The sequence below is a fragment of the Phyllobates terribilis genome, unplaced genomic scaffold (assembly GCF_046119375.1).
Source record: "Phyllobates terribilis strain yellow unplaced genomic scaffold, ASM4611937v1 Scaffold_4__5_contigs__length_816908805, whole genome shotgun sequence".
NCBI classification, from domain to species: Eukaryota; Metazoa; Chordata; class Amphibia; order Anura; family Dendrobatidae; genus Phyllobates; species Phyllobates terribilis.
In genome coordinates, this window is record NW_027362764.1 from 682,440,548 (window position 1) to 682,466,747 (window position 26,200).

Consider the following 26,200-nt stretch of genomic DNA (forward strand, 5'->3'; position numbering starts at 1 on the left):
TCATATATATAAATTTAAGTAGCAATATTTTGAATTACATTAGAACCAACCAATATATGTATAAGATATTTAAATAATTCTGTTTCTGTATGAATTTGATATTTAATTTTATTTTCTTATATTTCCTTAGAGTTTTCATTCCAAAGCAGGATTTGATCAGAGAACTCTAAAATGGATTTATTTCTTTATTCACACAGGAAGTGAAAAAATTGCATGATTTTATGTGTATAACATTTTAAAATAATAACAATATATCTAGTTGAACTATAATATATATGTAATACTTATTAATTCTTTTGTGTTGCTAATATTTTCTGTGCATGAAGTGTTCGTGCAAATTAAAGTAGCTTTACAGCATGGCGTGTGACAGCTGCGGCCTTTGAACTTTGAGCTAATAGTATAGGATCCCATTCATTCTATTTTCAACTGATGTAACTTAAGACCGGGCAGCCAGTGAAAAAAGAATCTAAGACAAGAGTTTTTTCAAGTGTCTGAAATTCCAGTGACTTACTCTCATATTATATAATATGTACTTGGGGAATATTCAAAGAAATATAAAGATATTCAATTGATATGGCAATGCGCGTTAATAAATTGGGATACAACAATTTTGGGTTAAATATATATATATATATCTAAAACTTCATATGTGGAATGTTTGAGTTGAACAGATCTGTGAATGTCAGAGTGAAGCTTACAGATGAGTAAATCAGCAGCTGCTAAGTGTGATTGATGTGACAGAGGCCTCGTATGTTTGTATGTTTGAAAAAAAAAAATGTTTCTTTATGTGAAGGTACAAAAATATATTTAAATCTGAGGAAATTATAATACATAATTAGGTATTACAGTGCCTACAAGTAGTATTCAACCCCCTGCAGATTTAGGTGGTTGACACATGCGGAATTAACTTGGCATTGTGACATTTGTACTGTAGATCAGCCTGGAAGTGGGAAATGCACTGCAGCAACTTTTTTTTTGTTTTTTTGTTTTTTTAAAATGTTAAAAGTTAATTCAGAGTGTCATTTATTATTCAACCCCTCAAACCACAAGAATTGTGTTTAGTACCCCTGAAGTATTAAGAAGTAGTTCAGGCTCCAAGAATAATGAGCTTCACATGTGTGGATTAAAGATCTCTTTTGCCAGCCTTTTCTGACTATTTAAGAACCTCCCCAAACTTGTGAACAGCACTCAGACATGGTCAACATGGGAAAGACAAAAGAGCATTCCAAGGCCATCAGAGACAAGATCGTGGAGGGTCACAAGGCTGGCAAGGGGTACAAAACCCTTTCCAAGGAGTTGGGCCTACCTGTCTCCACTGTTGGGAGCATCATCCGTAAGTGGAAGGCTTATGGAACTACTGTTAGCCTTCCACGGCCTGGACAGCCTTTGAAAGTGTCCTCCCGTGCCGAGGCCAGGCTTGTCCGAAGAGTCAAGGCTGTAGCGCCGGCGTCCCTGCCCTCTGCTAGTCAGGGACGCTGTTCCCCTCACCTCTCTGCTCCGTGCCCGGCGTCCTCCTCCCGCTCTGCTGGCAGCGCGCGCTCCTTCCCGGCCACTGTGCTTAGGGCGCGCGCGCTCTCCCTCCCTCTTAAAGGGGCCGCGCGCGCCGTCCTAAGGAGTCCCCGGCCAATGGCCGGAGGACTTCACCATATATAAGGCACCTCCTCCAAAATGGAGGTGCCCGAGCAATGTTGTTGCACTTTTCACTACTCTGCTTCAGCCCTCAGGTCCCGTTGCCAGTTACCTGCCAGATACCTGCCAGATTCCTGCCAGCTTGCTGTCTTATTCCTGCCTGATATTCTGCTACCTGCCTGCTAGCCTGAGGTCCGACGGTCTGCCTTACTACTCCTGTCAGGCTGTCTAAGGACCAGCTTGCCCGCTCACCTGGGAGCGCACATCAACTACCTGCCTGCTTGCCTGAGGTCCGACGGTCTGCCTTCCAACTCTTGTCAGTCTGTCTATGGACCAGCTTGCCCGCTCACCTGGGAGCGCACATCTGCTACCTGCCTGCTAGCCTACCTGGAGGCTCTGCCGTCACGTGCTGTGACCACCTGCCTGTCCAGTGACTCCTGCCCGCTCACCTGGGAGCGCTCATCTGCTGCCTGTCTGCTAGCCTACCTGGAGGCTCTGCCGTCACGTGCTGTGACCACCCGCCTGTCCAGAGACTTCTGCCCGCTCACCTGGGAGCGCTCATCTGCCGCCTGTCTGTTGGTCTTCCTGGAAGCTCCGCCGTCACATGCTGTGACCACCCGTTTATCCAGAGACTCTCGCCTGCTCACCTGGGAGCTCACGTCTACCATCAGCCGCCACAGGTCGTACCAACCCTTTAACCTAGAGACTGCCCCGGTCACTTGCCGTGACCATCTGCCCGTTCACCCAGAGACTGCCCCAGTCACTTGCCGTGACCATCTGCCCGTTCATCCAGAGACTGCCGCGGTCACTTGCCGTGACCTCCTGCCCGTTCTTCTAGAGACTGTCCCGGTCACCTGCTGTAACTGCCTGCCTTGTCGCCACCCGCTCCCTTACAAGGACCGCCCCCTTGTATAGTAGCTCAGAGGTTCCGCCTCCCAGACCCGTTACAGTTTGCTCGGGCCATGGAACCCGGTGGCACCCAAGCTCCCTCGCTCTCGGTCCTGTGTCATGAACTGTCCCGTCAGAGGTCCCAACAGGAGTCCATCCTGGGTCACCTGCGGAATGTCAATTCTCGCCTGGACACTCTGACTGCTCCGCCAGCAACCTCCGCCAGTGCCATGACTCGCAATCCGGCAGCTCCGCTGCCCACTAATACCATGGTATTCTACCCCGGACCCCGGCTTTCTGCACCTCCTCGCTTCGGAGGCGACTCCGCCCAGGCTCGGGGCTTCATAAATCAGTGCACCCTGCACTTTGAACTCCTGTCCCACCAGTTTAACTCCGACCGGGCCAAAATTGCCTTCATCATGTCCCATCTCACCGGGGAGGCCCTGGCCTGGCTAAATCCTCTATGGGAGAGAGGAGACCCCTGGTGTCCGACTTGCCTGCCTTTCTCATGGCTTTCCGGAAAGTCTTCGACGAACCCGGACGGAAGACCTCATCCGCATCATCACTGCTACGCCTCCGTCAGGGAAGTCTCACCGTGGGCCAATATGCCATAAGGTTCCGTACCCTTGCCTCGGAGCTGGCCTGGGATAACGACGCTCTGGTATCCGTCTTCTGGGAGGGTCTGTCCGGCCGTATTAAAGACGAACTTGCCGGTCGGGACATTCCTACCACTCTCGATGACCTAATAACTCTTGCCACCCGGATTGACCTACGGTTCCAGGAGCGTGCCAAAGAGGTCACCCGTGAGAGGAGGTTTCCACGTCTAGCTCCTACTTTTCAGAAATCCGTCTCTCCCCAGGTACACTCTCCTGAGCCTATGCAGGTCGACCAGACCAAGATGGTCAAAACCCGTCAGGACTTACGCCGTGCCGAGGGGAGCTGCTTCTACTGTGGCAGTAAGGAGCACCGGATCCGTGCCTGCCCGGAGAGGTCGGGAAACGCCTGTGTCTAGGTTCGCTCAGAGAGGTCGACCTAGACAAGAATAAATCCTCTCCATCTCTGCTGCTGTCAGTCTCAATCGTCTGCGGGGAGAACCGTTATTTCGAACTAGCCCAACTTGACTCTGGAGCAGCCGGGAATCTTATTTCACAGTCCCTGGTAGAGAATTTCCGCATCCCCACCAAACCTCTGGCTGTACCCTTGTCTGTTGCTGCCGTGGATGGGGGTCTCTTACCACGCCCCATCCAACTCATCACCGAATCCATTACTCTGCAGGTGGGAATGCTGCATTCTGAGAGTATCTCCTTTCATGTTCTGCCTGGACTCTCTCACGCCCTCTTGCTAGGTCTACCTTGGCTCCAGAGACATGCACCCGTGGTTGACTGGCAGACCGGAGAAGTCCTTCGCTGGGGACAGGACTGCCATAAGACCTGTCTGGTTCCCGTCCATCCCGTCCGTCCTTCTCCTACCCCAGCTAATCTACCTGGACTTCCGATTCCTTATTGGTCTTATGCTGATGTCTTTAATAAAAAGGAGGCAGAGACACCACCCCCTCATAGACCATACGACTGCCCTATCGACCTGTTACCTGGTTCTACTCCTCCCTGTAGGCGTATTTATCCATTATCCGCTGCTGAGACCCGGTCGATGTCCGAATATATTGAGGAGAATCTGGCCAGGGGATTCATCCGGAAATCTACCTCCCCGGCGGGAGCAGGCTTCTTTTTCGTCAAAAAGAAGGACGGCTCTCTCCGTCCCTGTATAGACTATAGAGGCCTTAACCAGATCACGGTGAAGAATAAGTACCCCCTTCCGCTCATTCCGGAGTTATTTGATCGTCTGAGGGGGGCTAGAATCTTCACCAAACTGGACCTCCGTGGGGCGTACAACCTGGTTCGTATCCGTCAGGGGGATGAATGGAAGACGGCATTCAACACCCGGGACGGCCACTATGAATATCTGGTAATGCCCTTTGGTCTCTGTAACGCTCCTGCCGTCTTTCAACAGTTGGTCAATGACATCTTCCTGGACCTTCTCTACTCCTGCGTAGTGGTGTACCTGGACGACATCTTGGTCTTCTCTCCGGATCTCCAGACTCACCGGAGGGACGTTCGTCAGGTCCTGCTCAGGCAGAATCACCTCTTCGCTAAATACGAGAAGTGCCTCTTTGAGCAGACCTCGCTTCCGTTTTTGGGCTACATTATTTCTCAGACCGGCCTACGAATGGATCCAGAGAAACTGTCTGCCATCGAGAAATGGCCTCGACCGGAGGGGTTGAAGGCCATTCAGCGGTTCCTGGGCTTCGCCAACTACTACCGCCTCTTCATACCGCACTTCTCTTCCCGGACTGCCCCAATTTCCGCGCTCACCCGTAAGGGTACTAATCCCAAAGAGTGGCCGCCCGAAGCAGAGGAGGCCTTTCTTTCCTTAAAACAGGCCTTCTCTTCCGCCCCGGTGCTGCATCGCCCGGACGGCAACAAGCAGTTCTTCCTGGAAGTTGACGCCTCCTCCACTGGAGCCGGAGCGGTACTTACTCAAAAATCATCTTCCGGGAGGATGGTAACTTGCGGCTTCTTCTCTAAACTCTTCTCCTCCTCAGAGCACAATTATTCCATAGGAGACCGAGAGTTATTGGCCATCAAACTGGCATTGGAGGAGTGGCGTTACCTGCTCGAGGGGGCTCTTCACCCAGTAATAATTTACACTGACCACAAGAACTTGGCTTACCTCCAGCATGCCCAGAGACTTAACCCGCGCCAAGCCCGTTGGTCCTTGTTTTTTGCTCGCTTTGATTTTGTTCTTCATTTTCGCCCGGCTGACAAAAACGTCAAGGCGGACGCCTTGTCTCGATCCTTTCTGGTGTCTGATCTCGAGGAAGATCCGAAACACATCATCGATCCCGCCAGAGTAATGCAGGTGGCTCCCGTGAGTCTAAATCGTCTCCCTCCCGGAAAGACGTTCGTATCAGTACCTGATCGGGAGAAGATCCTTCACTGGGGTCACTCGTCTAAACTGGCTGGCCACGCCGGTCAGAAAAAGACCCTCCAGCTTATTACCCGGCACCACTGGTGGCCTAGCCTGCACAAGGACGTAATAGACTTTGTTTCTGCCTGTGTGTCCTGCGCCCGCAACAAGGTTCCGAGACATCTGCCAGCCGGTCGCCTCCTTCCGCTTTCTGTACCTGCTGCCCCCTGGCAGCATATAGCAATGGACTTTATAACTGACCTCCCAGTCTCTGCCGGTTGTACGGTCATTTGGGTGGTCCCTGACCGCTTCTCCAAGATGGCTCATTTCGTTCCCCTGCCAGGCCTCCCGTCTGCACCCGAGCTAGCTAAAGACTTTATTCGTCACATCTTCCGTCTTCATGGCCTGCCCCTCCACATCGTGTCGGATCGTGGGGTACAGTTCACCTCACGCTTCTGGAGAGCCACTTGTAAACTGCTAGACGTCACCCTGGACTTCTCTTCCGCTGACCACCCACAGTCCAATGGTCAAGTGGAGCGGATCAATCAGAACCTGACCAGTTACCTCCGGCACTTCGTTAATGCCCATCATTCAGACTGGGTGGATCTCCTACCATGGGCCGAGTTCTCTTATAACAATCACGAGAGCGAATCCTCCTCCAAATCCCCGTTTTTTGTAGTCTTCGGTCAGCATCCTCGGATTCCTTTTCCTGTCTCCACCTCTGTGGACAACCCGGCTGCGGAATCTCTCGTTAGCAAATTTTCCTCCATTTGGGAGAGTACCCAATCCGCACTCCTTCAGTCATCCGAACGGATGAAAAGACACGCTGACAAAAAACGCCTGGATCCTCCACAATTTCGTCCTGGAGATAAAGTCTGGCTCTCATCTAAATATGTCCGACTCAAGATACCTTCTTACAAGTTAGGGCCTCGGTTCATCGGTCCTCTGGAGGTCATCAGTCAGATCAACCCAGTGGCCTATAAATTGAAACTCCCGGCCAACTTACGGATCCCTAACTCCTTCCATGTATCTCTCCTCAAACCTGTGGTACTTAACTCTTTTTCCAAGTCTACAGGTACGCCTCCTGCTCCGGTTTCTGCTGAGGACGAGTTTGAGGTAGAGAACATTCTTGCCACCAAAAGGGTAAGAGGAAAGACCTTTTTTCTAGTAGATTGGAAGGGGTTTGGTCCTGAGGAGAGAACTTGGGAGCCCCGGGAGAACATCCATGCCCCGCTCATCCTTGCTAAATTTCTGTCTGGCCTAAAAAAGGGGGGGCCTAAAGGGGGGGTACTGTAGCGCCGGAGTCCCTGCCCTCTGCTAGGCAGGGACGCTGTTCCCCTCACCTCTCTGCTCCGTGCCCGGCGTCCTCCTCCCGCTCTGCTGGCAGCGCGCGCTCCTTCCCGGCCACTGTGCTTAGGGCGCGCGCGCGCGCTCTCCCTCTTAAAGGGGCCGCGCGCGCCGTCCTAAGGAGTCCCCGGCCAATGGCCGGAGGACTTCACCATATATAAGGCACCTCCTCCAAAATGGAGGTGCCCGAGCAATGTTGTTGCACTGTTCACTACTCTGCTTCAGCCCTCAGGTCCCGTTGCCAGTTACCTGCCAGATACCTGCCAGATTCCTGCCAGCTTGCTGTCTTATTACTGCCTGATATTCTGCTACCTGCCTGCTAGCCTGAGATCCGACGGTCTGCCTTACTACTCCTGTCAGGCTGTCTAAGGACCAGCTTGCCCGCTCACCTGGGAGCGCACATCAACTACCTGCCTGCTTGCCTGAGGTCCGACGGTCTGCCTTCCAACTCTTGTCAGTCTGTCTATGGACCAGCTTGCCCGCTCAACTGGGAGCGCACATCTGCTACCTGCCTGCTAGCCTACCTGGAGGCTCTGCCGTCACGTGCTGTGACCACCTGCCTGTCCAGTGACTCCTGCCCGCTCACCTGGGAGCGCTCATCTGCTGCCTGTCTGCTAGCCTACCTGGAGGCTCTGCCGTCACGTGCTGTGACCACCCGCCTGTCCAGAGACTTCTGCCCGCTCACCTGGGAGCGCTCATCTGCCGCCTGTCTGTTGGTCTTCCTGGAGGCTCCACCGTCACATGCTGTGACCACCCGTTTTTCCAGAGACTCTCGCCTGCTCACCTGGGAGCTCACGTCTACCATCAGCCGTCACAGGTCGTACCAACCCTTTACCCAGAGACTGCCCCGGTCACTTGCCGTGACCATCTGCCCGTTCACCCAGAGACTGCCCCGGTCACTTGCCGTGACCATCTGCCCGTTCACCCAGAGACTGCCCTGGTCACTTGCCGTGACCATCTGCCCGTTCATCCAGAGACTGCCCCGGTCACTTGCCGTGACCTCCTGCCCGTTCTTCTAGAGACTGTCCCGGTCACCTGCTGTGACTGCCTGCCTGGTCGCCACCCGCTCCCTTATAAGGACCGCCCCCTTGTATAGTAGCTCAGAGGTTCCGCCTCCCAGACCCGTTACAAAGGCTAACCCAAGGACAACAAGGAAGGAGCTCCGGGAAGATCTCATGGCAGTGGGGACATTGGTTTCAGTCAATACCATAAGTAACGTACTCCACCGCAATGGTCTCCGTTCCAGACGAGCCCGTAAGGTACCTTTACTTTCAAAGCGTCATGTCAAGGCTCGTCTACAGTTTGCTCATGATCACTTGGAGGACTCTGAGACAGACTGGTTCAAGGTTCTATGGTCTGATAAGACCAAGATCGAGATCTTTGGTGCCAACCACACACGTGACGTTTGGAGACTGGATGGCACTGCATACGACCCCAAGAATACCATCCCTACAGTCAAGCATGGTGGTGGCAGCATCATGCTGTGGGGCTGTTTCTCTGCCAAGGGGCCTGGCCATCTGGTCCGCATCCATGGGAAGATGGATAGCACAGCCTACCTGGAGATTTTGGCCTTAACCCAATTGAAAACTTGTGGAAGGAGCTCAAGAATAAAGTCCACATGAGACACCCAAAGAACCTAGATAACTTGGAGAAGATCTGCATGGAGGAGTGGGCCAAGATAACTCCACAGACCTGTGCCGGCCTGATCAGGTCTTATAAAAGACGATTATTAGCTGTAATTGCAAACAAGGGTTATTCCACAAAATATTAAACATAGGGGTTGAATAATAATTGACACACACTTTTATGTTTAAAATTTAATAAAATTCAACTGAGCAACATAACTTTTTGGTTTGTAAGATTTATGCTTCTGTTCATAAAACCTACTCTCGTTTGCAGTTTGAAGGCTCTAACTTATTTGCATCTTATCAAACCAGCTAAATCTGCAGGGGGTTAAATACTACTTGTAGGCACTGTATCTACATATATATATTTCTATATTTCTTTAATAATTATTATTTCTTGATTTAACTAATAGTGGATAAGGGCAACCACACATCAAAATGGTTTACAAAGCAAATTTATATTTAGAATAATTTTCCACATGATAATATTCTTGAATAACTATAATATTATTTTTAATGATTACCTAAATAGGTACACACCTCTCTTTAGTCAAATCTATGCTACTCATCGATATGAAATTTATGCACAATATTTCTAGAAGAATAATTATTTTTTATTTGCTTCTGATATATACATAAATTTTATAAAATAATATTTTTGGTATTAAGGGGGAAAATGTGTCTTTGATCCTGATTACATAATCACTTTTGATCAATACTTATTTTCCACACATTTTAATAAAGAAGAAATAATAATAAGGTACTATGGTATAATTAAAAAGGGTATTACATGCAAAGTTGCAAAATTTAATATTTTTTGGTGGTACAAGGTTATGACAAATATGAAATCATCCAGATAATGGAGATATAAGGGTATTTTTTATGGAGAATATAATTACTCTGCATTTGTCATTAAAATTTAAAGGTCTTATTTTTATTTTTATTCTTATTTTTACTCTTAATTTTATTTTTCATTTTTAAAATTTTATTCTTACTTTATACTTCTTATTTTTCTATTTTTTCATTTTTTAATTCTCATTTGATTTTATTTCAGTTCAATATCTCAATTGAGAAAACACATTAATATTTAATAAAGTAATGTCTAATATAAGAGTATTGCTTCATTAAATATATATTGCTAAGGAAAAAAATGTTTACATTTTCTGAGTAAACACAACATTTCATTCATTCATTTATTCATTCATTCATTCATTCATACATTCATATATTTATTCATTTTGGTTCAGGAGTATACATTCTTTGATATTATTGGTTTAATAAAGATATAAAAACTTGTTTTTTTAAAATACACTGACACCTATGGGTTGGAAAAGGTAATTACACCTATGACATAAAAATGTTCTATCATATGGAGAACTTGATTGATAATGAATTATTATCTATTATTGTTTATTATTCCAAACATAATTTATTTTAATATTTTGATAATAATTAGATGGATATTACTGATTGCTATGGTACGCTGTGATATTATAGGTTAGGAAAAACTGCCAGATTTGGTATCAGATTAGGGAATGAAGACTTCAATCAAGACATCGCAATTATGAATTCTATCTTAATAAAGACTTTTAATTTTTATAAATCAAAGAGATTCTCAAAAGTTACAAGAAGAAGCAACTGATATCCGGACGTCTCAGAAGGTAACAGGTGTGAATGCTGAGTGTTATAATAGACTGTGTCCATTACATACAATACAATTCACACCACTGATCACCAGGACGGCAGAGGACGATGATCCTATATGTACTGTTTTGTGTTTAAGTTTCATCACGTTCCAGTGGTTTCTTATCACCTGCAACGCATCAATGAAAGCTGGTGAACAGGTAATACCTGGCATATGTGTCCTGTATATAAAGGACTGAGTACTGGTTATGGTGCTATATAAAGCAGGAAAGTGTCAAGTTAACCCTTGCTTTACTGACCAAAGACGTCACATCTGTTCCAAAAGTGACACGAGACCAGTGCGGACACACGGAAGATTCCAAAGACGATCCAACGTAAGTCCAGGTGACACTGCACAGATATTAAAGCTACATTTCATCCATGGACTTTGTTTTCTTATCAACTGACACACATGATCTTTCTAATAAAGAGTACAGTTTATGGACTAAACAATAATGAACACAATTATGGACTGTACAATATCTACATGCTGTAATTTATTTCAAAGAAGTTTTCATCTAAAGACTGTGTTATAAAAGAACCAAGAAGAAGACGAGACGACGACCCGATGACATCAGATGATGACGATTGAACCCGCGATTGCTTCAATTTATATATAGGGAAGTATAATTATACATATTAAATGAATATTAGTCACGGCTTACCATAACATGAATTCACATCATTATATAACAATAATCCGATATTAATACTATTATTACTATTATTATTATTATGGAAATTTAATGATATTGCCATGGAAGAAGGAAAGAAAAAATGATTGATGAATGTATCTTCTTTTGAGAAATTTCAGTTAAAGTCCTTTTATTCTCAAAAAAGGGGGAAATGTTAAATGGTTAATTATGGAAATTCATTTGGAATGTTAATCGATAATCATTTTTCTGAGTTCTATGCCTCAGCCATCGTGTCTAGTTGACATGCGCTATTTGTGTGTGTATTTTTGGTTCACTACCATATGTAGAACAGGTGTCCATACGACTGGCTATAAAAGCCCATGGTACAGAAAGGGGGGGCTCTCTTGCTCTGCCCACCCCACAAGACACAGAATCTTCATGCTGAGAAGCAGATGACATGTAGGCCTGGACACATGCTGGACAAAAACATGATTTACCAGCCAAGATCCAAGGAAAGATGGGTGAATCTCAACAATTAAGCTAATTATAGACAAATGGACAATTACTTTACAACTAATTATTGTATGTACCTGCTGCAATCTGATTCTTTTTAATGGACAATCCAAGAATAAATAGATACATTTTTTTTATAAGAATATCGTGATATTGATACTTTGAGAAGTCCTCAGTAGAAAAAAATAATACAGGAAGAGTATTATTTTACAGTCTCCCATCCAAATACTAACCAGGCCTGACCCTGCTTAGCTTCCAAGATCAGATGAGATCGGGCGTGTTCAGGGTGGTGTGGTCATAGGCAGAGACAAGCCTCTCACTTGCTGCTTTTCTACTTTGAAGTCTGGCTGCCGGCTGCCCTTTCCAGTGCTCAGCAAGACCAGGTCCTTTTGTGCTTTCCCTTCTCTTCAATTTTTTTGCTGGCTTCCTTAAAAGGTCTTGTAGACACAACGCCCCACTCAGAGCCGCTGAGCTCCCTGATCGGCTGCAGCGCTGTCGACGGAACGTCAGCTTCACGGCCAATGCCACAGGCCGGGAGCAGAGGCGAGACTCACCGGTAGACCCGGGTAGGGTGAGTAGAGCGCGTTTAGTTGCTTTCTAATAGGCTGCAGCCGAGGATTAACTTTTAATGAAAGGGAACAATCCCTTTGACTGTCTGCAGCGCGCCACACCTAGGAAGCGCAATCTCACACACAAGCCAGCATGCACACGTGCTCGCACGTGACAACACCCCCTATCTGCCCCTACAACCTCTCCGTCACCATGCATCAGACTCTCCTGCCTGTTTTATGATTTCAGGGCCCTAGCAGGAATCACCCCCCCCTCCCCAATTCCTTCCTTGCCTTCCTTGCACTGAGGTTAGCTCTTTGTCAGCCGTCTGGCTTGGTAACACAAGCTTCTTTGCAGAGAAACATGTTACTTCTGCTGGCCCTCGCTAGGTGACCGGCATCCAAAACCTTCCCTGGGCACCTGCTGAATGCCTGGCCCCTTCACGGCCCCGGGTGCTTTTAACGCCATCATTTCCACCCGGCGAGCTGCGGAGTCAATAAGCACTCCTAGCCGTGACAAGGAGCTCGGTGTCAAGCCTGCGTGGTGGCGTACTTAGCTGCCAACTGGCTCAGAGGCCTTGGGGCTTCCATCATCTAAGTTGCTTAAGGTCAGTGTCCGGCAAGGCGCCGTTCCATGCTAGCCGAGCTGGGCAGTATGGCAAAACGTCATCAAAATGGTCTACAGCACCCAGTGTTCCCAGGAGGTCTCCCATCAAAGTACTGTCCAAGCCCAGCCCTGCTTTGATTCCAAGATCGGGCATATCCAAGGTGGTATGGCCAGTAGACGCTGCTCGATCCATTGCCCGGCCAGCCTTTCTCAGGATCGCTTGATGGCGAGCAATCTGGCCGTGACGGTGCGGGCTCCGAAGGGTCCATGCAAAGTCTGTGCCGTCCCGACAGGTGTGGTTTGTTTAGCAGTGATTCACCCGCCGCATCAGGTGTCTTCAAAAATGTCTCAGTGCAGGGTCTCCTGCAGGCTAAACCCTTCATCGCGGTAATGTGACAGAAAGAGCAAGCTGGACCCGTAACTTGGTGGCGGAGCGAGACGTCCAGGGTGAATGAAGGAAGAGGGTGAGATGGTTGCCAGTGACTTTGAGCTGCTCTTCATGGGGGAGGGTCGTGTTGCCTGCAAAAGTCTTCTGCTTGGGGTTACCGGTTGTTGCCTCCAGCCACCCGGGAGACGCTGGTCCTGGTGAAAAGGAGCCTAGTATTAAAAGTAAATAAGCAACAATGCTGGAGGCCCACGGTGATCAGAAGGATGCTGGTATTTTGCAGAGATGAAATAGCGCAAGAGAGAAAGCAAATGAAAAAAAGAAAAGAGAATGAATGTGTGCACTTGTGAAAGGGAATGGAAAAAAGGCATAGAAGAGAGTGCCCCCTGCTGGTGGAAGGAAGGAAAAAGCAAAAGCCTACAGCACCTGGTATTCCCAGGTGGTCTCCCATCCAAGTACTAACCAGGCCCAACCCTGCTTAGCTTTCAAGATCAGACGAGATTGGGCGTGTTCAGGGTGGTTTGGCCGTAGGCGGAGACAAGTCTCTCACTTGCTGCTTTTCTACTTTGACGTCTGGCTGCTGGCTGCCCTTTCCAGTGCTCAGCAAGACCAGGTCCTTTTGTGCTTTCCCTTCTCTTTAATTTTTTTGCTGGCTTCCTTAAAAGGTCTTGTAGACAGAAGGCCCCACTCAGAGCCGCTGAGCTCACTGATCGGCTGCAGCGCTGTCGACGGAACGTCAGCTTCACGGCCAATGCCACAGGCCGGGAGCAGAGGCGAGACTCACCGGTAGACCCGGGTAGGGTTGAGTAGAGCGCGGTTAGTTGCTTTCTAATAGCCTGCAGTCGGGGATTAACTTTTAATGAAAGGGAACAATCCCTTTGACTGTCTGCAGTGCGCCACACCTAGGAAGCGCACTCTCACACACAAGCCAGCATGCACACGTGCTCGCATGTGACAACACCCCCTATCTTCCCCTACAACCTCTCCGTCACCATGCGTCAGACTCTCCTGCCTGTTTTATGATTTCAGGGCCGTAGTAGGAATCACCCCCCCCCCCCACTACCCAATTCCTTCCGCACCTTCCTTGCACTGAGGTTATCACTTTGTCAGCCGTCTGGCTTGGTTACACAAGCTTCTTTGCAGAGAAACATGTTACTTCTGCTAGCCCTCGCTAGGCGGCCGGCATCCAAAACCTTCCCTGGGCACCTGCTGAAAGCCTGGCCCCTTCACGGCCCCGGGTGCTTTTAACGCCATCATTTCCACATGGCGAGCTGCGGAGTCAATAAGCACTCCTAGCCGTGGCAAAGAGCTCGGTGTCAGGCATGTGTGGTAGCGTACTTAGCTGCCAACTGGCTCAGAGGCCTTGGGGCTTCCATCATTTAAGTTACTTAAGGTCGGTGTCCGGCAAGGCGCCATTCCATGCTAGCCGAGCTGGGCAGCAGGGCAAAACGTCATCAAAATGGTCTACAGCACCCGGTGTTCCCAGGAGGTCTCCCATCCAAGTACTGTCCGAGCCCAGCCCTGCTTCCGAAATCAGAAGAGATTGGGCATATCCAAGGTGGTATGGCCAGTAGACGCTGCTTGATCCATTGCCCGGCCAGCCTTTCTCAGGATCGCTTGGTGGCGAGCAATCTGGCCGTGACGGGGCTTGCTCCGAAGGGTCCATGCAAAGGCTGTGCCGTCCCTACAGGTGTGGTTTGTTTAGCAGTGATTCACCCGCCGCATCAGGTGTCTTCAAAAATGTCTCGGCGCAGGGTCTCCTGCAGGGTAAACCCTTCATCGCGGTAATGTGACAGAAAGAGCAAGCTGGATCCATAACTTGGGGGCGGAGCGAGACGTCCAGGGGTGAATGAAGGAAGAGGGTGAGATGGTTGCCAGTGACTTTGAGCTGCTCTTCAGGGGGGAGGGTCGTGTTGCCTGCAAATGTCTTCTGCTTGGGGTTACCGGTGGTTGCCTCCAGCCACGCGGGAGACGCTGGTCATAGTATTAAAAGTAAAGAAGCAACAATGCTGGAGGCCCACGGTGATCAGAAGGATGCTGGTATTTTGCAGAGATGAAATAGCGCAAGAGAGAAAGCAAATGAAAAAAAGAAAGGAGAATGAATGTGTGCACTTGTGAAAGGGAATGGAAAAAAGGCATAGAAGAGAGTGCCCCCTGCTGGTGGAAGGAAGGAAAAAGCAAAAGCCTACAGCACCTGGTATTCCCAGGCAGTCTCCCACCCAAGTACTAACCAGGCCCAACCCTTTTTAGCTTCCAAGATCAGATGAGATCAGGCGTGTTCAGGGCAGTGCAGACGTAGGCAGAGACAGGTCTCACACTGGCTGCTTTTCTACTTTGACGTCTGGCTGCTGGCTGCCCTTTCCAGTGCTCAGCAAGACCAGGTCCTTTTGTGCTTTCCCTTCTCTTCAATTTTTTTGCTGGCTTTCTTAAAAGGTCTTGTAGACAGAACGCCCCACTCAGAGTCGCTGAGCTCACTGATCGGCTGCAGCGCTGTCGACGGAACGTCAGCTTCACGGCCAATGCCACAGGCCGGGAACAGAGGCGAGACTCAACGGTAGACTCGGGTAGGGTGAGTAGAGCGCGCTTAGTTGCTTTCTAATAGCCTGCAGCCGGGGATTAACTTTTAATGAAAGGGAACAATCCCTTTGACTGTCTGCAGCGCGCCACACCTAGGAAGCGCACGCTCACACACAAGCCAGCATGCACACGTGCTCGCACGTGACAACACCCCCTATCTACCCCTACAACCTCTCCGTCACCATGCGTCAGACTCTCCTGCCTGTTTTATGATTTCAGGGCCCTATCAGGAATCACCCCCCCCTCCCCAATTCCTTCCGCACCTTCTGCACCTTCCTTGCACTGAGGTTAGCTCTTTGTCAGCCGTCTGGCTTGGTTACACAAGCTTCTTTGCAGAGATACATGTTACTTCTGCTGGCCCTCGCTAGGCGGCCGGCATCCAAAACCTTCCCTGGGCACCTGCTGAAAGCCTGGCCCCTTCACGGCCCCGGGTGCTTTTAATGCCATCATTTCCACACGGCGAGCTGCGGAGTCAATAAGCACTCCTAGCCGTGACAAGGAGCTCGGTGTCAGGCCTGCGTGAAGGCGGCGGGGTAGCGTACTTAGCTGCCAACTGGCTCAGAGGCCTTGGGGCTTCCATCATCTAAGTTACTTAAGGTCGGTGTCCGGCAAGGCGCCGTTCCATGCTAGCCGAGCTGGGCAGTAGGGCAAAACGTTATCAAAATGGTCTACAGCACCCGGTGTTCCCAGGAGGTCTCCCATCCAAGTACTGTCTGAGCCCAGCCCTGCTTTGCTTCCGAGATCAGACGAGAATGGGCGTATCCAAGGTGGTATTGCCAGTAGACGCTGCTTGATCCATCGCCCGGCCAGCCTTTCTCAGGATCGCTTGGTGGCGAGTGTAACATACCTGGCGGCGTCCTTGCATAGTGGTCCATCTCCCACTGTGCAAGAGCGCGCACTTGATCTCCTGTCCAGAATGTCTCTCTGGCTTCCCTCCATGCTGTCTGTTTGTGTCTGTTTCTGCTGCTTAAGGGCGGCGCCCGATCACTTCCTGCTTTTTGTACCTGCTGTGGGTCACACCCCTTGTGCGTCCTCAGCCTATTGCTGTCTGTCACCTGGTATATATCTCAGCTGCTCCCATCTATCCCTGCCTGAGCATAGTGTTTCATTCAGTGTGTGCTTGCACTCTGAAAGTGCCAGGTCCCGTTCTTTGTCTCCTGCCTTGCGGTATCAGTTCCCGTGTCTGAACTGAGTCCTGTCTATGTTTCCTGCCTTGCGGTATCAGTTCCCGTGTCTGAACTGAGTCCTGTCTTTGTCTCCTGCCTTGCGGTATCAGTTCCCGTGTCTGAACTGAGTCCTGTCTATGTCTCCTGCCTTGCGGTATCAGTTCCCGTGTCTGAACTGAGTCCTGTCTGTGTACTCTTGCCTGCTGCCTCTCCTGGAGGCTGTATTTCCAGTCCTGTCTGAACACGCTCCTAGCCTGTTCCTCCCGCCTTCTAGGGGCCGATTACCTAGACCCGCTCCTGTATCTTGTCTGTCCTGTCTGAACACGCTCCTTGCCTGTTCGTCCCGCCTCTCTGGGGGCCGTATTCCCAGACCCGCTCCTGTATCCCGCTGCAGTGTCGGTCTCCTCCCTACACTCAGTTCCAGTCTGAACCCTCTCCTATCCTTTACCTGTTTTGCCTCTATGTCCGTTCCCTTCCTTTTTCTGCAGAGTCTGAACTCGTACCTAACTCCTGCTTGTTGTCTCTGTACTCCCGTTTGTGAGTTTGTGGTCCACTCGCTACTTCACTGCAAGTACCCTGTGGGTATCTGGCTCTGCCTTTCTCTTCCTGTCTGTTCCGTGTGAACAGAGCCCTGTCCCCCCTGCTCTGCTTTGTTTGCCGCTCTGCGGTTTCCGCTCTGCTCCTGCCTTGTTTACCGCTCTGCGGTTTCCGCTCTGCTAATTCCTTGTTTACCGCTCTGCGGTTTCCGCTCTGCTCCTGCCTTGTTTACCGCTCTGCGGTTTCCGCTCTGCTCCTGCTTAGCTTGCCGCTCTTGCGGTTTCTGCCCTGCTCTTGCCTTGCTTGCCGTTCCTGCGGTTTCTGCTCTGCTCCTGCCTTGTTTGCCGCTCTGCGGTTTCCGCTCTGCTCCTGCATACTTAGCCGCTCTGCGGTTTCCGCTCTGCTCCTGCCTACCTAGCCGCTCTGCCGTTTCCGCTCTGCTCCTGCCTTGTTTACCGCTCTGCGGTTTCCGCTCTGCTCCTGCCTTGTTTACCGCTCTGCAGTTTCCGCTCTGCTCCTGCTTAGCTTGCCGCTCTTGCGGTTTCCACTCTGCTCTTGCCTTGCTTGCCGCTCCTGCAGTTTCTGCTCTGCATCTGCTCGCTGCTCCGGCAGTCCTGTCCTGCTCTGCTTCTGCTCGCTGCTCTGACAGTCCCGTCCTGCTCTGCATCTGCTCGCTGCTCCGGCAGTCCTGTCCTGCTCTGCCTGCGCTCGCTGCTCCGGCAGTCCCGTCCTGCTCTGCTCTTGCCCACCGCTTCGGGCATTCCCTCTCTGCTGTGTTTGGCTACCGCATCTGCGGTTCTGTTTCTGTGACCCAGTCTGTACTGGGTCTTGTCCTCCCTGTGCTCCAGCCCGTCCTTTCGGCCAGTACCTCCCCGCCTGCATACTCGCCTGTATCCACCCGTCTGCATACCTGCCGTGTTCGCTTATATCCACCAGTCTGTGCCAGCCTAACCTGCCTGTTCCAGTAATCCCTGTGTGGGTCAACCCCCGTGTCCGGAGTTTGACCTGGAGTAGCACCTGGTCCCTCTGCCCGGTTTCTCCTTGGGGCACTGGCGTCGTATGCCGTCGTGCCACCTTGGTCGGATCGGCCAGATACTTAGTCACGCCCCTCCAGGCACTCTCCGGTTCATGGTCCAGTGGAACCACTACTCCCGCACACGCCAGTCAGTCCGGGCGTGTGCATAACAGCATGCTCAGGCCATGGTTCCCGTTGAGCCCCACGGCCTTCGCTCTCTGAGACGTTTTCTAGTGAATACATGCATTAAAAATAAATAGATACATTTTTTTTTCCCTTAGCTGAGTTCCAGGCGAATTACGCACCGTCCAGATGGATCTATCAGCTTTCGTTCCTGCGGATCCGCCACGTTACTATGGGGATCCAAGACAGTGTCGTGCATTTGTGGAGCAATGCATGCTACACTTTAAGGCCTACCCTCTCTATTTTCCTTCCGATTGGGCTAAAGTGGCCTTTATGATTGACTACCTAGCGGGTGATGCCTTGAAATGGGTCACCCCCCTATAGGAAGCATGGGATCCTGTCGTCCTTGACCTGCAGGCCTTCCTGGTGGCCTTTCGTGTGGTCTTCGAGGACCCTAACCCTGAAGCCCCTGCTGAAGCTTCACTTCCCAATATCCCTGAGCAGCCCCGACGGGTAATGTGTGTGGGTAGCGCAATAGTCCTCCAGCCCAATGAGACTACTGCCCACCCAGAATCCTCACAGGGTGACTACGCTTTCCGGAATACTTCTCCCAACCTCAAGAGGCAGTCCAGACGTGCTAGACGTAGAGGCAAGCCGTCACGCCAGGGTCTGTCCTCCCTGAGACCTCCTGACCCCAACCTTGAAGTCCCTACTGAAGCTTCATCTCCCTGTATCCCGGAGAAGCCCCAACGGGTAATGTGCGTGGGTAGTGCACCAGTTCTCCTGCCCGAAGAGACTTCTGCCCATCCAGACTCCACACAGGAGAACTTCCTGCACCCGGCATCAGATGCTTCACCCACTTTAACTGGTGTGCATGTCCAAGGATGCTCCAAAGCTGTGGTTACCTCAGAGTCTGTGCACCTCTACAACCTGGTGGAGGACCCCCTGTTGCCTCCTGAATCCTCCGGGATACCACTCGATGACAAATGGAGAGAGACTTCTCTACACCCGGTACTCGATACTTTGTACGCTTCGTCCTGTGAGCCTGACAATGGGAACCCCAAAGTGGTAGTTACCCCCGAGTCTCTACACCCCTCCGACCAGGCGGAGGACCTCCAGTTGTCTCCTGAACCCTTCGGGGTGCTACCTGGTAGCGAAAGGACAGAGACTCTCCTATACTCTGTACCTGATGCCTCGCTCGCTTCGTCCAGTGAGTCCTACCTAGTGTACTCCGAAGCAGAGGTTAACCATGAGTCTCTACACCCCTCTGACCAGGCAGAGGACCTCCAGTTGTCTCCAGAACCATTCGGGGTGCCACCTGGTGGTGAATGGACAGAGACTTTCCTATATCCTGGATCTGATACCTCGCTTGCTTCATCCAGTGAGTCCGACCTAGTGTACTCTGAAGCAGAGGTTACCCGTGAGTCTCTACACCGCTCTGACCAGGCGGAGGACCGCCAGTTGTCTCCTGAACCCTTCGGGGTGCCACCTGGTGGTGAATGGACAGAGACTTTCCTATACTCGGTACCCAATACCTCGCCTGCTTCGTCCAGTGAGTCCGACCTTGTGTACTCTGAAGCAGATGTTTTCTCTGAGCCTCTGCACTCTTCTGACCCGGCGGAGGACCTCCAGTTGTTTCCTGAATCCTCCGGGGTACCACCAGATAACAAAGAGGCAGTGACTTTTCCTCATCCTGTACCTGATAACCCGTCTATTTCTTCCTGTGAGCTTGACAAGATGTACCTCGAAGCAGAGATTACCCCCAAGTCTCTGTCCCCCTCCAAACCGGTGGAGGACTTCCAGTTGTCTTCTGTACCCTCTGGGATGCCACCTGAAAGTATGTGGAGTGAGACTTCCTTGTGTGCTGTTCCTGGTACTCCACCCATTTCGTCTGTTGCTAAGGGTGGCTGGATGGGAGGTAGCATCCTAGCTACCCAGAGGAGACCAGTTTTTCCGGTGGACAGTGGAAGTGATCTCTTCGAAGGGAAGAATTGGCCCTCAAATTCCCTGCGGGAGATTCTGGCAGGCCTGAAGAAGAGGGGTCGTAAGGGGGGGGGGTACTGTAACATAACTGGCGGCGTCCTTGCATAGTGGTCCATCTCCCACTGTGCAAGAGCGCGCACTTGATCTCCTGTCCAGAATGTCTCTCTGGCTTCCCTCCATGCTGTCTGTTTGTGTCTGTTTCTGCTGCTTAAGGGCGGCGCCCGATCACTTCCTGCTTTTTGTACCTGCTGTGGGTCACACCCCTTGTGCGTCCTCAGCCTATTGCTGTCTGTCACCTGGTATATAGCTCAGCTGCTCCCATCTATCCCTGCCTGAGCATAGTGTTTCATTCAGTGTGTGCTTGCACTCTGAAGGTGCCAGGTCCCGTTCTTTGTCTCCTGCCTTGCGGTATCAGTTCCCGTGTCTGAACTGAGTCCTGTCTATGTCTCCTGCCTTGCGGTGTCAGTTCCCGTGTCTGAACTGAGTCCTGTCTTTGTCTCCTGCCTTGCGGTATCAGTTCCCGTGTCTGAACTGAGTCCTGTCTATGTCTCCTGCCTTGCGGTATCAGTTCCCGTGTCTGAACTGAGTCCTGTCTGTGTACTCTTGCCTGCTGCCTCTCCTGGAGGCTGTATTTCCAGTCCTGTCTGAACACTCTCCTAGCCTGTTCCTCCCGCCTTCTAGGGGCCGATTACCTAGACCCGCTCCTGTATCTTGTCTGTCCTGTCTGAACACGCTCCTTGCCTGTTCGTCCCGCCTCTCTGGGGGCCGTATTCCCAGACCCGCTCCTGTATCCCGCTGCAGTGTCGGTCTCCTCCGTACACTCAGTTCCAGTCTGAACTCTCTCCTATCCTTTACCTGTTTTGCCTCTATGTCCGTTCCCTTCCTTTTTCTGCAGAGTCTGAACTCGTACCTAACTCCTGCTTGTTGTCTCTGTACTCCCGTTTGTGAGTTTGTGGTCCACTCGCTACTTCACTGCAAGTACCCTGTGGGTATATGGCTCTGTCTTTCTCTTCCTGTCTGTTCCGTGTGAACAGAGCCCTGTCCCCCCTGCTCTGCTTTGTTTGCCGCTCTGCGGTTTCCGCTCTGCTCCTGCCTTGTTTACCGCTCTGCGGTTTCCGCTCTGCTCCTGCCTTGTTTACCGCTGTGCGGTTTCCGCTCTGCTCCTGCCTTGTTTACCGCTCTGCGGTTTCCGCTCTGCTCCTGCTTAGCTTGCCTCTCTTGCGGCTTCTGCCCTGCTCTTGCCTTGCTTGCCGCTCCTGCGGTTTCTGCCCTGCTCCTGCCTTGTTTGCCGCTCTGCGGTTTCTGCTCTGCTCCTGCCTTGTTTGCCGCTCTGCGGTTTCCGCTCTGCTCCTGCCTACTTAGCCGCTCTGCGGTTTCCGCTCTGCTTCTGCCTTGTTTACCGCTCTGCGGTTTCCGCTCTGCTCCTGCCTTGTTTACCGCTCTGCGGTTTCCTGTCCTGCTCAGCTTCTGCTCGCTGCTCCGGCAGTCCCGTCCTGCTCTGCATCTGCTCGCTGCTCCGGCAGTCCTGTCCTGCTCTGCTTGCGCTCGCTGCTCCGGCAGTCCCGTCCTGCTCTGCTCTTGCCCACCGCTTTGGGCATTCCCTCTCTGCTGTGTTTGGCTACCGCATCTGCGGTTCTGTTTCTGTGACCCAGTCTGTACTGGGTCTTTTCCTCTCTGTGCTCCAGCCCGTCCTTTCGGCCAGTACCTCCCCGCCTGCATACTCGCCTGTATCCACCCGTCTGCATACCTGCCGTGTTCGCTTATATCCACCAGTCTGTGCCAGCCTAACCTGCCTGTTCCAGTAATCCCTGTGTGGGTCAACCCCCGTGTCCGGAGTTTGACCTGGAGTAGCACCTGGTCCCTCTGCCCGGTTTCTCCTTGGTGCACTGGCGTCGTATGCCGTCGTGCCACCTTGGTCGGATCGGCCAGATACTTAGTCACGCCCCTCCAGGCACTCTCCGGTTCATGGTCCAGTGGAACCACTACTCCCGCACACGCCAGTCAGTCCCGGCGTGTGCATAAAAGCGAGCAATCTGGCCGTGACGGGGTGGGCTCCGAAGGGTCCATGCAAAGTCTGTGCCGTCCCTACAGGTGTGGTTTGTTTAGCAGTGATTCACCCGCCGCATCAGGTGTCTTCAAAAATGTCTCGGCGCAGGATCTCCTGCAGGCTAAACCCTTCATCACGGTAATGTGACAGAAAGAGCAAGCTGGACCCGAAACTTGGGTGCGGAGCGAGACGTCCAGGGGTGAATGAAGGAAGAGGGTGAGATGGTTGCCAGTCACTTTGAGCTGCTCTTCAGGGGGGAGGGTCGTGTTGCCTGCAAAAGTCTTCTGCTTGGGGTTACCGGTTGTTGCCTCCAGCCACCCGGGAGACGCTGGTCCTGGTGAAAAGGAGCCTAGTATTAAAAGTAAATAAGCAACAATGCTGGAGGCCCACGGTGATCAGAAGGATGCTGGCATTTTGCAGAGATGAAATAGCGCAAGAGAGAAAGCAAATGAAAAAAAGAAAAGAGAATGAATGTGTGCACTTGTGAAAGGGAATGGAAAAAAGGCATAGAAGAGAGTGCCCCCTGCTGGTGGAAGGAAGGAAAAAGCAAAAGCCTACAGCACCTGGTATTCTCAGGCGGTCTCCCACCCAAGTTTTAACCAGACCCAACCCTGCTTAGTTTCTGAGATCAGATGAGATCGAGCGTGTTCAGGGTGGTGTGGCCGTAAGCAGAGAGAAGGCTCTCACTTGCTGCTTTTCTACTTTGAAGTCTGGCTGCCGGCTGCCCTTTCCAGTGCTCAGCAAGACCAGGTCTTTTTGTGCTTTCCCTTCTCTTCAATTTTTTTGCTGGCTTCCTTAAAAGGTCTTGTAGACAAAAGGCCCCACTCAGAGCCGCTGAGCTCACTGATCGGCTGCAGCGCTGTCGACGGAACGTCAGCTTCACGGCCAATGCCACAGACCGGGAGCAGAGGCGAGACTCACCGGTAGACCCGGGTAGGGTGAGTAGAGCGTGGTTAGTTGCTTTCTAATAGCCTGCAGCCGGGGATTAACTTTTAATGAACGGGAACAATCCCTTTGACTGTCTGCAGCGCGCCACACCTAGGAAGCGCACTCTCACACACAAGCCAGCATGCACACGTGCTCGCACGTGACAACACCCCCTATCTGCCCCTACAACCTCTACGTCACCATGCGTCAGACCCTCCTGCCTGTTTTATGATTTCAGGGCCCTAGCAGGAATCACCCCCACGCACCCCAATTCCTTCCGCACCTTCCTTGCACTGAGGTTAGCTCTTTGTCAGCCGTCTGGGTTGGTTACACAAGCTTCTTTGCAGAGAAACATCTTACTTGTGCTGGCCCTCGCTAGGCGGCCGGCATCCAAAACCTTCCCTGGGCACCTGCTGTAAGCCTGGCCCCTTCACGGCCCCTTCACGGCCCCGGGTGCTTTTAACGCCATCATTTCCACACGGCGAGCTGCGGTGTCAATAGGCACTCCTAGCCGTGGCAAGGAGCTCGGTGTCAGGCCTGCGTGGTAGCGTACTTAGCTGCCAACTGGCTCAGAGGCCTTGGGGCTTCCATCATCTAAGTTACTTAAGGTCGGTGTCCGGCAAGGCGCCGTTCCATGCTAGCCGAGCTGGGCAGTAGGGCAAAATGTCATCAAAATGGTCTACAGCACCTGGTGCTCCCAGGAGGTCTCCCATCCAAGTACTGTCCAAGCCCAGCGCTGCTTTGCTTCCGAGATCAGACGAGATCGCACGTATCCAAGGTGGTATGGCCAGTGGACGCTGCTCGATCCATCGCCCGGCCAGCCTTTCTCAGGATCGCTTGATGGCGAGCAATCTGGCCGTTACGGGGCGGGCTCTGAAGGGTCCATGCAAAGGCTGTGCCGTCCCTACAGGTGTGGTTTGTTTAGTAGTGATTCACCCGCCGCATCAGGTGTCTTCAAAAATGTCTCGGCGCAGGGTCTCCTGCAGGCTAAACCCTTCATCGCGGTAATGTGACAGAAAGAGCAAGCTGGACCTGTAACTTGGGGGCGGAGCGAGACGTCCAGGGGTGAATGAAGGAAGAGGGTGAGATGGTTGCCAGTGACTTTGAGCTGCTCTTCAGGGGGAAGGGTCGTGTTGCCTGCAAAGGTCTTCTGCTTGGGGTTACCGTTTGTTGCCCTCAGCCACACGGGAGACGCTGGTCCTGGTGAAAAGGAGCCTAGTATTAAAAGTAAAGAAGCAACAATGCTGGAGGCCCACAGTGATCAGAAGGATGTTGGTATTTTGCAGAGATAAAATAGCGCAAGAGAGAAAGCAAATGAAAAAAAGAAAAGAGAATGAATGTGTGCACTTGTGAAAGGGAATGGAAAAAAGGCATAGAAGAGAGTGCCCCCTGCTGGTGGAAGGAAGGAAAAAGAAAAAGCCTACAGCACCTGGTATTCCCAGGTGGTCTCTCATCCAAGTACTAACCAGGCCCAACCCTGCTTAGCTTCTGAGATCAGACGAGATCAGGCGTGTTCAGGGTGGTGTGGCCATAGGCGGAGATGAGCCTCTCACTTGCTGCTTTTCTACTTTGAAGTCTGGCTGCCAGATTCCCTTTCCATTGTTCAGCAAGACCAGGTCCTTTTGTGCTTTCCCTTCTCTTCAATTTTTTTGCTGGCTTCCTTAAAAGGTCTTGTAGACAGGATGCCCCACTCAGAGCCACTGAGCTCACTGATCGGCTGCAGCGCTGTCGACGGAACGTCAGCTTCACGGCCAATGCCACAGGCCGGGAGCAGAGGCGAGACTCACCGGTAGACCCGGGTAGGTTGAGTAGAGCGCGGTTAGTTGCTTTCTAATAGCCTGCAGCCGGGTATTAACTTTTAATGAAAGGGAACAATCTCTTTGACTGTCTGCAGCGCGCCACACCTAGGAAGCGCACTCTCACACACAAGCCAGCATGCACACGTGCTCGCACGTGACAACACCCCCTATCTGCCCCTACAACCTCTCCGTCACCATACGTCAGACTCTCCTGCCTGTTTTATGATTTCAGGGCCCTAGCAGGAATCCCCCTCCCCTCCCCAATTCCTTCCTTGCCTTCCTTGCCTTCCTTGCACTGAGGTTAGCTCTTTGTCAGCCGTCTGGCTTGGTTACACAAGCTTCTTTGCAGAGAAACATGTTACTTCTGCTGGCCCTCGCTAGGCGGCCGGCATCCAAAACCTTCCCTGGGCACCTGCTGAAAGCCTGACCCTTTCACGGCCCCGGGTGCTTTTAACGCCATCATTTCCACACGTCGAGCTGCGGAGTCAATAAGCACTCCTAGCCGTGGCAAGGAGCTCTGTGTCAGGCCTGCGTGAAGGGCGGCGGGGTAGCGTACTTAGCTGCCAACTGGCTCAGAGGCCTTGGGGCTTCCATCATCTAAGTTACTTAACACTAGGACTACTGGACTCGTGACCCCGCCTAGAACTACTGAAAGTAGTCATTTTGACTCCTTGCTTGTTTTCGTTTATTTTTAGAGTTTCATTTGTGGTTATTTAATAATAATTATATTTTTTGTAATGTATTATTATTGTGAGATCCAACAGTAATGCTTTTGATTGTTTTTTTTCTGCTTTTCTTATTTTTCTACAGAAAATAACAATAATTATAATAGACGTTTTTCAAACATTTTTTTTTATTCAAGTGCACACATATAAACAACAACTGAAGAACAAAAAGCAGAGAAAATGTAGGTGGAGGAGCATAAAAATGAAAATATGGCGCAGAATTCACCTTCTAAACATTTGGTGTTTCGCATTTTAGGCATTGCCTTTGATTTATGGCAGTACATTGCCCACACAAAGACTTACCACAAGTCTTACAATTTCCGACAGATCTATTTTTCTTGCACTTTTCTTTGATCTGGCAAAATTTTGTTTGAACCATCACTTCTGAGCATGTAGAAACTTGGGACGTGGAACCCTTTTCCCTATCTGTGACATAAGGACCACTCAACTCTCTCACAAGCGTTTGCAAAAATGCCT

General features: G+C 51.0%; 2 non-coding genes and 6 pseudogenes across 2 annotated transcripts; all 8 read right to left on the reverse strand.

Annotated features, from left to right (window-relative positions):
- Positions 1-12,508: 12,508 nt before the first annotated feature.
- Positions 12,509-12,618, reverse strand: LOC141270348 (5S ribosomal RNA; annotated as a pseudogene).
- A 620-nt stretch (positions 12,619-13,238) lies between these two features.
- LOC141268614 (5S ribosomal RNA) lies at positions 13,239-13,357 on the reverse strand. Its single transcript, XR_012321423.1, has one exon. It is a non-coding gene; the product is annotated as a 5S ribosomal RNA (ribosomal RNA).
- Positions 13,358-14,285: 928 nt separating this feature from the next.
- On the reverse strand, positions 14,286-14,400 carry LOC141270332 (5S ribosomal RNA; annotated as a pseudogene).
- Positions 14,401-15,006: 606 nt separating this feature from the next.
- On the reverse strand, positions 15,007-15,125 carry LOC141268656 (5S ribosomal RNA; annotated as a pseudogene).
- A 941-nt stretch (positions 15,126-16,066) lies between these two features.
- Positions 16,067-16,186, reverse strand: LOC141269442 (5S ribosomal RNA; annotated as a pseudogene).
- Positions 16,187-22,823: 6,637 nt separating this feature from the next.
- LOC141268816 (5S ribosomal RNA) lies at positions 22,824-22,942 on the reverse strand (annotated as a pseudogene).
- Positions 22,943-23,875: 933 nt separating this feature from the next.
- Positions 23,876-23,995, reverse strand: LOC141269247 (5S ribosomal RNA; annotated as a pseudogene).
- A 621-nt stretch (positions 23,996-24,616) lies between these two features.
- Positions 24,617-24,735, reverse strand: LOC141269901 (5S ribosomal RNA). The gene has a single exon (XR_012321551.1). It is a non-coding gene; the product is annotated as a 5S ribosomal RNA (ribosomal RNA).
- Positions 24,736-26,200: the final 1,465 nt, after the last annotated feature.